The 12513-nt window shown below is 37.6% G+C and overlaps 1 protein-coding gene across 2 annotated transcripts in view; it reads left to right on the top strand.

The window, feature by feature from the left end:
- Positions 1–1268: 1268 nt before the first annotated feature.
- The window catches only part of filip1b (filamin A interacting protein 1b), a 44161-nt gene continuing 32916 nt past the window's right edge, over positions 1269–12513 (top strand). For both annotated transcript variants that reach the window (XM_062436909.1, XM_062436908.1), the window contains exon 1: positions 1269–1282. The gene's annotated coding sequence lies outside the window, so the exon portion shown is untranslated. The remainder of the gene's footprint in view (positions 1283–12513) is intronic.

Below are 12513 nucleotides of genomic sequence, written 5' to 3'. Positions count from 1 at the left end.
TATGAAAATATTGATTATAGCCACTTTAAAAAAAACTCTGCTCCAACAATGTTTTAATGCAATTTTCTGACTGGATTTTCTCTCATTTTAACTCTGGGAGGGTATTTTTGAACATTTCTCATATTTTCTCATGAACTGAAAGACATCACAGCATAGTCGTCTTATCACTGTGTATTTTGATATAAAGCTGCAACGATTAATCAAGTTGCCAACTATTACATTACTCATCCAATATTTTGATAACTATTTTGTTTTTAGTGGTTAAAATCCTCCAGCTCCAGCTTCTCAAATGTGAATATTTTCTGGTTTTCTTTGGTCTTCTCTTAGAGTAAACACAATACTTTTGGGTTGTGGACACAACAAGACATTTAAAGACGTGACATTGGTCTTTGGGAAACAATGATCGACATTTTTCAGATTCAGATTCATCGATAATATAAATAATAATTAAATGCAGCCTTGTTCTGATCCAAAATTACACATCTGTAACCATTCTGCTATTAAAATATCAGATTTAGAGGATTATGAAGCCTTTGTGGAAGTATGTTATGATCTGTCCCCACTAAAATCTAACGTGACATGTAACTTTAGCATCTCTTGTAGATCTAAAAGTGAAGGTTTGTGGTTTTGAAACACAAAACGACACTATAGTCAAAGCCAAACCGACGTAAAACTATCACATAACTAATGCCAACCTCATTAAACCAACACAAACTTAACCAGGAAGGGCCGAGCAGAGCCGAGCCCCTGGCTGTGAGCAGCAGCAGCAGCAGGAGGAGGAGGAGGAGGAGGAGGAAGAGGAGGAGGAGAAGAAGGAGTGGTCATGCTGCTGGACGGACTGATAGTTCAGCTGTTGGGGGTTTGGAAAAGCCTCAGTCAGTTCAGCTGCTAACACAGACTGAGAGCACAGGTTATATATAGAGCAGACTCTCACTCCTGTCCAGGAACAAACAGGCTGAAGGAGAAGCTGAACATCTTGTGGCGGAAAAAGAAGAGCAGATTTTATTAAAGCTCAAATACTCAGATTGTTCCTATTCTCTCCCTCTCTTATTGTGAGTTTATAGACTGAAGTGAAGAAGATAAAAGAAGCTTCACACTGCTCAGTTCAAACAGAGAAGAAGAAAAAGAAGTGTAGGTGGGGATTTAGAGGAAAGTTAAAGGAAAGAATATATTTAAAGAGATAAACTGATACATGTCGTGCTGCCAGTAGAGCTTATCGAAGAGGAACTGGAGTCATTTTGGGACTGAACAGCTGCGACACCTTGGAAGTGCTCAACGACAGGTAGGAAACATATGATGTCATCATGAACAGGTGTCTATTAAAACTTCACTTGTTAGCGTTGAAGAAGATTTGGATGATTGCTGGTGGAAGGGAAAAAAACTCATTTTTGATCATGTATACAGACTGTATATCATCTATACATTATCAGAAAAGAGGAAATTGAACAACGAATAACTCAAAATCCTAATATTGGTGAGTAAATGCTTATTAAATATTGTAATACCAAACAAAATAACTTTATTATTATTTAACAAAGAAGTGATTTGTCAGTTTATTTGGATGAGTTTATTACACAATTTAAACATAACAAATATCAAATGTCATCACATGACAGCTTCTGAAATGTGCAGATTTTATTGTTGTTGTTTTTATTGTTTGTTTATTTACTTTTATTTTAATACTGTTGTTATTTGAAGACTTTTCGGGGTTTGGACTATATTCAAACTGCATCATGATGAGACGTTAAGCCTGGCAGACATCAGTCAATATTTTTGACATTTTAAAGACAAAATTATTATTAAGTATTATTTATTATTATTAAGTCATAAAAGTATATAAAGTATTATCCAGTGATTAATTGACAATAGTTTAAATATTTACATGATGTTTGCTTAGCAATGCATGAAGATATTGAAAACTGTATTTGTAGATATTTGGCACTTTGTGATTCAACTTCAGGTAAAGTTTTGTTAATAGTACTTTTAATGATTAAACTATGCTATATATGGTATAAACTATATCAACAACAAAAAAAGGTCCTGAGATCAAATCTAATTTCACCGACTCATTTCAGTTTATATTGTGCATGCATTTTGCATATTGTTAAATACATTTGTGCTTAAAGGACCAGTGTATAAGATTTACGACCACCGAAGATTCTCCTACATGCTTTAAAGGGTGGAGTGAGGGGTTGTAATCTGCAACCTCACCACTAGATGCCACTAAATCCTGCAACTGATCCCTTTTACTTGGGTGACAACTCATTAACAGTTCATTAGGTGCATTTCTACTCACCTGTTTTTATTTGTGTTTTCAATTTATGCATATAAATGAATATGAGTGGTTATTTTAGTTATTTTAGTTTTTTATGCTTGGCTGAGGTGGAAAAGCGGGTGTAGTGATAAAAGTGAAACGTCAACAGAGGATAAATGACAGTGAATCCGGCCCTTTTTGTTATTGTAATCACCGATAAATTCATTTCCTGTTAAAACAAAAACGTTCAAAAATATTTTTAAATTCTGATCCCATGTAAAGTTTACTGATTTGGCCCAAAATCACACATTTGTCTTAAAGAGATTTACAATCTGTATGACATTACATCCTCTCTCCTTAGACCCTTGATTCAAATAAAAGACAAATACTCAAAAAAAACCTTTAACGGAAAAAAGGGAGAAACAGAGGATGACACAGATGTCATATAAAGAGCAGATAGAATAAATCATAGAAAATGACATAATGGAGAGTTAAATTGAGTCCATAATACGTAATAGGATCATATAAAGGGTAAGTGTGATTCTGAGTTTCTGGAACGAGCCTATACCCACTAAACCATGTTGAGTGTCTGTCTGTGTTCAGACTGACTCATGAATAGAGCGGCTGTGCAGCCACACAGTGAATCAGTGAGTTATGAATCCCTTCATTCACAGCCCACTAAATGCTTGTTTCAGGAAGCCATACATTAGACGGCATTACTTTAATAGATCTGTTTCTTCTCTGGGGGACGAGCTGCTCTTACTGATAGCCGCACAGAGATGATGCAACACACAAAGTATTGGTAGCTGGAGGAGTGTAGGAATGATAATGTCAGACTGAAATATCTCAACTTTTGGGTGCATTGGCATGACATTTGGTGCAGACATTCATGGTCCACAGAGGATAAACCCCGCTGACTTTGGTTATCCTCTCAGTTTCACTCTAGTGCCACCATGAGGCTGACATCTTTGGTTTTGAGTGAAATATCTCAACGACTATTGGATTGGTGTGACATTTGGTGCACACATTCATGTCCCTATTATGATTAGTTGTAACAATTTTGGTGACCCCCTGACTTTTCCTATTGGCCATAATCAGGTTAAAGTTTTAATTTTTCCAGTTTTTTGGTTTATGAATACCTGCAAAATCATTCTGTCCTTCACGTATTCACTTTTCCTTATATAGCAGACACTCAATAGTTTAGAATAGCAGCAAAATCAAGATTTCGGACTCTAACTGAGTATTACCATTTAACACCACCACACTGTCAACTGTAGATTCATACAGCATAACTTTTACATCTTTAAAATGGTGTAATCGTAGCAGAAAGTACTGTGCATGTGCATGGACACTGCTTTTGCCATTTCAATATTTGATTTTTTAGCAAAAAAGATCGAGAAAAAATATACACATTTCTTGCAGGTTACCACTTTTTAACTCAAGGGTACTGTTGATTGTTGAGACATTTCAATGACAGGTCTCTCTCCTTTTTAAATGTGGAAAAGGTGCCCCATTTGATCTATGTGAAAGCCAAACAATAAACAGAGGGGCTCTTTGGCTCGACCTTCTCTGTGTTATTGTACCCAGCGTGCTTTGCCCTGCCCAGATCTCCCGGGACATTTCCTGTCCATTAATAGCTTTTCTTTCCAGTTTTCATTGCAGGTTATTTTAGAAACCTACCGAAAGGCTTTTTCGTTGTTAACATCAAGGCAACACAAATCAAGACTGTAAAAAGGGTCATTTTAACTTATCTTCAGTTTTATTTCAAGATAGAAACAGAATATAACCATTTGAAGTTGATCCCCCCCAAAATACTGGGTGTTGGACGTCACCTCTGGCGCCCTGTCTGTCAGCAGGACATCTTAAGCTCAAGTTTATCAACGCATTTCCAGATTTGGTGGATAGGGAACCACTGATTGGGTTTTGGTGATGATCCAGATCTGGGATTTCTATCAGTTGTTCTTAATCCTTTTGGGATGTTGAAAGGGTCAAGAACATATAATTTAACGTTGTGTTAATAGAAATGATGTGTTTGGCTGTAACAGAAGGTGATGAATTAATGCTGTGTCATTTTTTTATGGGTGGTGATGTTTGTTTTTTGGTCATTTAACTGTATTAATATCTCATGATGATCCCTAGACAATTGTTCCCCATCCTTTGGTAACCCCCTAAATTTTGTCCAACGTCACCATTGGGTCAAACTTTCCACTGAGGGCCATCACAAGGTATTTCAAAAACTAATGGCCTGGGGTCTGTTCCCAGAAGCGGGATGACTAACTTATCTGGACAACTTTCCAGAATCAAAGCCAACCCAGGTCTTTTTAAAGTCCATTTTTCAGATTTCAGAAGTCCAAGATCAACTTTATTTGTCATTTATGCAGAATAACACATAATCTGTACAAATGAAATGCTTAAAATGAGGCTTAGTATAGTACCACAGGCCAAGGTAATTACAATTATACAATTACATAATATTAAAACCAAATAAAAGTATAAGGAGGGTTTACAGATTTACTCAGTAAAGTTATCCAACTGTGAGATTTTGAGACCCTTAGACAAAAGTTGAGAGAAACGTGGTAAAATCTTTGGTCGCCAATCCAAAAAAATGTCCTTGATCCCACTGGACCCTAAAGACGAAGCATACACAAGATTGAAAGCACAACATTAAGAATAACATACTCCAATTTAAGACATGGTACAAATACCAAAACACATTTTTTAAGTGCCACCATCAGGTCACACTGACAATTTTGTTCACAAGACATCAAAAGTAGACCATAGATGGATTGAAATGGTATTATCTGTGGATAATTAATGTTCCCTGGAGGACTATTCACAATAAACCCGCAGCACCAGCAAAACAACATTCCTACTTGACCATGAAAGATAGAGAAGAGATTGCATTGATACTCAGTTTGTAGTTTTCTCTCTCATCTGTGAACACAACATAGAAATTAAAGAAAAAACCTGAATAAATGTGCAGGAATGTACCAAATCCAGATGGTTCCAGACAGACCATTGGTGTTCTTTGACTGGTTTGTATGGAGTATGACAATGATTATGACCGTTGCCAGATCTCAAACCTCCATCATCAAAACACTAAACAAGAAAATATGCATCTGAACAGTGGTGTTCATCCCTCCAGTAGAGTTAAAAGACTTGGAGAATCTATGAAGAGGAGAGCTGGAGACATTCTGGAGGCGCTTGGTGGAACAATACCTTAATGACATGCGTAATGTTGGGTTTTACTTTCATTCGTCATCAATCTGGAAAGTTTTGTCATTTGCTGCTGATATTGACTGATATTGATATTCACTGAGAGAGAAGAGCACCACTCAGGGAACCCTAAAAAAGTAATCGCACTTAATAAACAGAAAGTACCAAAAAAGACTAAGACCCTCATATCCACTTCACCACCTCCACTGTGAAGAGCTTTTATGTAATTGTTTGCCTTGAAATCGGCTGCTTCATGTTGTAACAGTGCCACTGTGTCTTCCAGCGGCAGCCCAAGGCCAACTGATAAGACGGGAACCATGAGATCATTCTGCTAATTCAGCTCAGTAATCTGTCAGGGATGCTAACAGGGGCGACTTTCGGCAGTCTGCCCTCTTGTTTGGTTTCATAACAGCAACTGATGTTCCCATGACAGCATAACAGGGGTCAGCGAGGAGGAGTGGGTTTGTTTGGGTACAGTTTCTCTTTCAAGGAGGGTACATTAAACAACTGATAATATCATGATGGATTGCACTGGGAAAATTGTGATTTTGGGGATCTTTAAATTAAAGCTCTTTGTTGTTGCAGGTTCACAGCTCCTCTCTGAGCCCCCCGACAAGTTTAAGATGTGTTGGAGAAATGAAAAGGCGGGGTGTCGCTATGCTGCTTTTCTGAATCTAAAATATCAAAATTTCTGTCACCCACGGAGGCTGCATCAATGTTCAAAATTAAATTTTTCTCCTCAAGAAAAGTTAAAAATACTCTGTAGCAGCGGCAAACTTGCTGCCAATTTGTCCGAGTGCCGAAACTTAAATAAACCCCCTGCAGCCTAGAAAGCATCTTACCCATCTATAGGCATGCTATAATGCTTACTTTGGCATGTTAGCATGCTAATGTGCCGCTATTGGGGCTCCAGGTCAGCCCAGTATGCTTAGGAACTACATCCATATTGGACAATGCAGGAAGTAGAGTGTTCTTTATAAAGTAAGGTGGAAATAAACAGTTTGGAGGTTGGCTGTGTAGCATGAACAACAACGTAATGATCACCCTTTTATAACTATAACCACAACCTTTCTCTAGTCTTAACCATACTGTTTTTGCCATGTGCATATTGTTACACTTGTGATCAGCTCTTAAAACGATACTCACATGCAAAATATATACAGGACGAATTTCATTGGAGGATGAATCCAACTGACTTTGGTGATCCTGTAACTTTTCCTGTATTGCTACCAAGTGGTTCACATTTGTAGTTTTGAGCGAAATGTCTCAAAAACTATGAAAGGGATTGCTTGAACCCTTGACTTTCCATCTAGTGCCTCCATCTGAACAAATGTTCCATGCTACCACACTAAACTAAGGCAGGAACATGGTAAAAAAAACTAACTACAACATGCATTTAGTTCAAAGAGCCACTAATATGGTTGTAAATTCTTAGTCTTTGTACCATTTAGCCAGAGTTAAACTCAGCTTTAATTAGAACACAAAACTTTCTCACCAACATAAAAAGCTTCATGCTTACTTAATCAATTTCTATGTCTTTACTTGCATGCTAAACCTCTCCCCTGAGGCCTTTGAGAGTCTTCTCTGAGGCCACTTATGGGACAGTGGGAGTCTATTCGCCTCTCGTGAGTCATTTCTCAACTCAGTTGACAGTCATAATTGCTGGTGGGCTAACCACCAACCACTTAAGATTCATCAGTAGCTAAATGGCTTGTAAAAATGTTAAATGACGCAAAATGAGCAGTGACCATACCCTCTTTCACCCTCGTGATACTCTGCTCCCCTCTCTTTACCCCCCCACCACCCCTCTCCTCTCAGAGTTTATGAGGGAAGTGACCTCATGCTCATTCCATTTGAAAGGCATGTGAGACTTGGCTGCTGGTCGGCTGCATGTTGGGAGTGATGTCAGCTTTCTGGACTGGTCACCGCTGATTAGAGCTCTTGCACAAACCGCTGGGAGGATAAAAACCTGCCTTGCCTCAGCCCATGAATTCCCCCCGATGACTGACGTGGTCTGGGAATATAATGTAATTTGGACTATTAAAGCTTCCCTGAGCAAAGATTTTCGTACTGGTTGCAACAGAGAGCAGCATCCCAATGCATTTAAGGCGTCATAATGGGACATTGGCTCTTTGTTAAGGAAATAACAAATCAAATCTTAACCATGAAGACATTTTGTTAAATAGAAACAAAGACGTTCTTCATTCAGGCAAAACTTAACTGCTCCCAAATGTGTATATATACACTGATAGACATCTTAATTGAGGCTGCAGTGTAAGTAGCTGCGGATTTAAGTGTCAGATACTATAAACGTAATATATAACGACGTCCTTCCACACTAGAGCTTCCCAGGTCATTTTTGAAAACTTTCCACTCAACTCTAAACCTCCTAAAAGTCACAATTATACACTGCTAAATGTTTTTTTATGAAATTACCTTTTGGAGGAAACACAGTGCAAAAAGCAGTACATTCAATTAGGGAAAGATCGTAGTTTTAAACACCTTAGGCCTTGTGTCTAATGATTTCTTTCAATATTTAACCAAGACCACGATCATTTCCTTAACCTTTAACATAGAGTATAGAGCTGACTAAACACAAAGATAAATGTTAAACATGCTTTAGTTGATATGAGCTCATGCTTTAAAGAAGACAAATTAAATATATTTGGCAGACTTTGTAGATGTTTTCTTTAAAATATTTCCTTATTTTGTTCAAATATAAAAGTAGTAGCATATACATTCTGGTTGGACTTTGATCCTTCACACTTTTAATATAAATTGTTCACATATGAAAATGCCTTTACAACACGTTGGCTTTTTTCAGGTAATTTCTGATAATCTCTCCATTCACACTGAAACAGAAAACAAAGTTGTTGAATCATTTTTTTCTTTCTCTTCCTGCTGAAGAAAAAGATGAAGGAGGGACACAAAGGACACATCATTATTTACTCTATGTATACATGTGTATTTGAGTTTAATGACCAAACTAAAATAAACTAAACTGTCAAAATCTTCCAACAGTAGATATTTCTAGCAGGTTAAACCTTCACTCTGTAATTAACACCATGGACAATCTACACTTAACAGTTTTTTCAAATTTACATCAAAGTAGCCTCAATTTTGTTTCTGTTTTCTGCCAAATAAACAGCTAAAAAATGGTAATCAAGGCTCATAATTGTCACCTGTTGACCAATGTTATCCCTGCTCTGCTGTCAATCAAATCACTGTTTTATACTTGCAACATAATCGATTGCAGTGAAGAAATAAATAATTAGCCTCTCTGAGAATTGATGGACTGCCATGAAATTCTGGCGATCCTTTAAATTTTCATCGTGTGCTACCCTGAACCTTAAATGTATTTTCACTTTGTGTTTTCAGGCAAATAAACTGCTATTAAACAATGATTTGATTGCATCATAAATAACAATGTCTGCACCAAAGCAGTTATTCCTTAGACTGTAGATCAAATTACTAAACTTACAAAATCATCTGCAGCTTACACGGATCAATCACAACAGCTGTATTGTGATTGGCTGTATTAATAAGACCAAAGGCACTCTACTGTGGCTCTACATTACTGAAGAAAAATGCTTGTAGCACTTGGTCATGTTCAGCTATGAAAGATCAGGATTACAAATGACTTCTCTTCTTCTTTACAGCAGAGATGTAGATAGCTCTGAAATAACTTGTATCCATTAAGTCCAAACCTTTGACCTGTTTTCCACGCTTGGTTTTGCATTAAACTGCTTCTTTGTTTTCTATTTTTATCGCGGTCTGTTCAGGACCCTGCAGCTCACTCATCTGTGGAACTTTAAGACCTCTATGCAGGTAATGATGGCAGGGTCGTTGCAGTCGAATGGCAGAGGTTGTCTGCAACATGATACTGCGGATAGAGCTGAATCTCATATGATTTGAAGTGTTTTGCCACTGCGTAAAAACTTTACTGCTGCTCTTTTACTCCGTCTCCTTTCAGCAGTCAAAACCTGACCTTTTAACTTTGTGGTTTAGACTATGGAGTTGAATCTTCAAAAATCAGTTTTTAAAAATGTGAAAATAGCACTTTTTGTGGCCATAATTACAACAAATTTGGTAGAGCTAAAACACGCTAACATATCATATTAACATACCAAATTTGATGCAATTTACTGTCGATATGCATACATACATACACCGAAAATAAGCCTTTACAAACTTAGCTATTTAGCCTGAATATTTCAGCATTATAACTACTATACAGCATTTCACTGAGATTATTCTTAGTATTTAGACTCTGCAGCAATTTAGTATTTTCAAGACAAAAAAGAAATAGTTAACAAAGGCAGAATTTGTCCACCACTTTGGTCAGTTAGCTCAACAGATTTGAAATTAAAAAATCAAAATCGAAATTTGGTATAGATATCCATGGTCCTGAGAGGGTTAATCCACCATGACCATTGGAAGTTTTCACTTATTCAGTTAAATATCTCCATATCTACGTCATGCATACTCAATAGGCGGACTCTGGACCAACTAACAATTTAATCCAGACCAACACCTGTATATGAATATGGACGTCATGACAGTTTCCCAAAAGTGAAGTTAAAATATCTCAATTGCCCCCTGGTGGCTGGCTGCAGTATAGGTCATAAATCTCACCCCCATGTTAGCAGATGGGACATGAACCAAACTAAAAAAATGAAAGTATATGTCAAATAGATGTTTTCTCATAGATGGTTTCAGTCGTTTTATGTCATTATTATCACCCTGATGCTTGCTAATTTTTCTGCTAAGTTTATTTGTAATCACTTATTTGAAGATATCAAAAGTGGGAGGGATCTCATGATTGACAACTGTGACAGCTGCTCTAAAACCTCAATCAAGAGTCGGTATTGCTGAGGGGGCGTATCCTGTAAGCCGTCATCCCGCCACCTGACTCTACTGCAGAGACTCTGGCTCCAAATGACGTCACACAAGCAAGATGGCCGCTCCCAGAAAAGGAGTTTTTGGCTTTAATTTTGCATAGTGGCATAAAATGGGGACGTGTCGTTCATATTCATATACAGTCAGTGATCCAGACTGGGAACAAGATTTAACCTAACCTGACCTGGACCACTTTTGACTGACACATCACTATTACATCATCTCAGCTGTATTCATTCAGCTGCTTGCTAGTCGCCATGGTTAGCAAGATTGTGCTGGAGTGTAGGAGTTTTGAAAAATAAATATATTGGTCAAAACTAGCAGAAAGGTTGACAGTGGACTGAGAAATATGTGTTTATTTTTCCAGAGGGAAGTACTAAATTGTCCTAAAAATATGAAGGTCAGAACTATAAAACTGAAACAGTCAAGATATGAAGCAAAGGATTTTAAAAATCAAACAAATTCAACAGTGAATACAGTGAAGAAATCATTAATGAACACTTAAACCAATGTCTCCATCCTTTTATGCTTGAATTTACAGACTTGGCTACACAGCAAATATGTCACATCTCACATTAATACAGAAATTGGTGATTCTCTGACTTTTTATCTTGTGCCATTATCAGGTCAAACTTTTAATTTGTCCATCACTTTGGTTTACAACCGAATACCTCTAAAATATAATGACATTCTCTTTGTGTTCAGTGATAATTAGAAAGTAGTGGCTTGCTGTGATACTGACTAAAAACTGAATGAGTATCTCAGGCTTGTTCCAAACTGTGAGTGCAGCTGAGGACACAGTCACCTTCGGCTCTTAAAGGTGAGCTTCTGATAAGAAATGTGAGATGAACTCGTTAAACAGTTATATTGAAGATGTTCAGCCTCCCGTCTGGATATAGAAACAGTACTTAAAATGACACGTGCCGACTGACGAGTGTCGATTATGATCCTTCTATTTCGGATGTCGCTATGACGTGCTAAAGATGGTAATGTGAGACTGTAGTGACATTCAAGCACTGACTATAAGTGTCACTATTTCAAGCATGGGTGCTTGATAGAGTGATATTGGTCAAGCACCGTACAGTACATAGCAGCCTGAAATGTCGAGTGGTTTTCCATGTATTCATAAAAGCTTTTAATGACACACTGATGCAACAAAACTCCACTGGTTTCTTCAGTTACACTGTGACGTCCATGGTTCGTAACATGTTTTGGGAGGTGTTTTCATTGCCATATAGTTCTCAATGCAGGTATATAAGTGCAAAGTGGACGCATATTTAAACGTTTAATGTGTTTTCTCACCTCATTGGGCCTCTAAACTGCTTGTTACCTTTGGACCTCTCCCTTACTGGATCAAAGAGGTTGTCTGGGACTCTGATGGCTCTTGTTGGAAGTATGTAAGGAGTAGCTCTGTAGCTTTTCCCCTCGATTGAATCACTACCCTTGTAAAGTCAAAAATGTCCAGAATAGGAGTATGCAGGTACATCCAAACCTCAAGCAGGCAGGTGTTGAACTGAAAGTAAGCAGAAGCCATACAACAAAGAAATAGCAAACTATATTCATGTGTAAGAGGGCGTTGCACTATGTTTCTTGAGTCTGATGAAGAGCAGAACTGTGTACGAAATGTCTCCCTTATTCACTCCTTCACTACACCACTACTAAATAGTTTACTCAATAGTCAGCAGCATTCCAAGATTTCGGACAATCGCTGTGTACATGCCGTGGACACTGCTTTTTTCTATACAGTATATTTACACACTTGGCATTCGGACACTCAATTAAATTGCCATCATGCACCAGATGATAAATAGGGGTTGATTTCGGACCCAACCCAGATGTTCTCCAAACATCACTTTGGTGCAAAACAAGTGGAAAATGGAGTCCAGCAGTGTGCATGCTGTTTCTTTGTTGTTCAAAGTCAAAAAGTAAATGTATTTATTTTTTGTCTGTTTGATGGTCATGTATCTTTGCAAAACCTCCTAGAAATAACTGCAACAGCAAATATGTTTTGCTAGAGATGGTTGGCTGAATTATGTTTTCTCTCAGCATATTGAGAACATTTTAATTAATGTATTTGTCAAGTTGCAAAGCTCCACTTGTTCTGGGGCTTTAGGTTGTATCACATAGATATCAGACAGATACTG

The sequence above is a fragment of the Scomber scombrus genome, chromosome 17 (genome assembly GCF_963691925.1).
Source record: "Scomber scombrus chromosome 17, fScoSco1.1, whole genome shotgun sequence".
Lineage (NCBI taxonomy): Eukaryota > Metazoa > Chordata > Actinopteri > Scombriformes > Scombridae > Scomber > Scomber scombrus.
This window is presented reverse-complemented; position numbering and strand designations above follow the sequence as displayed.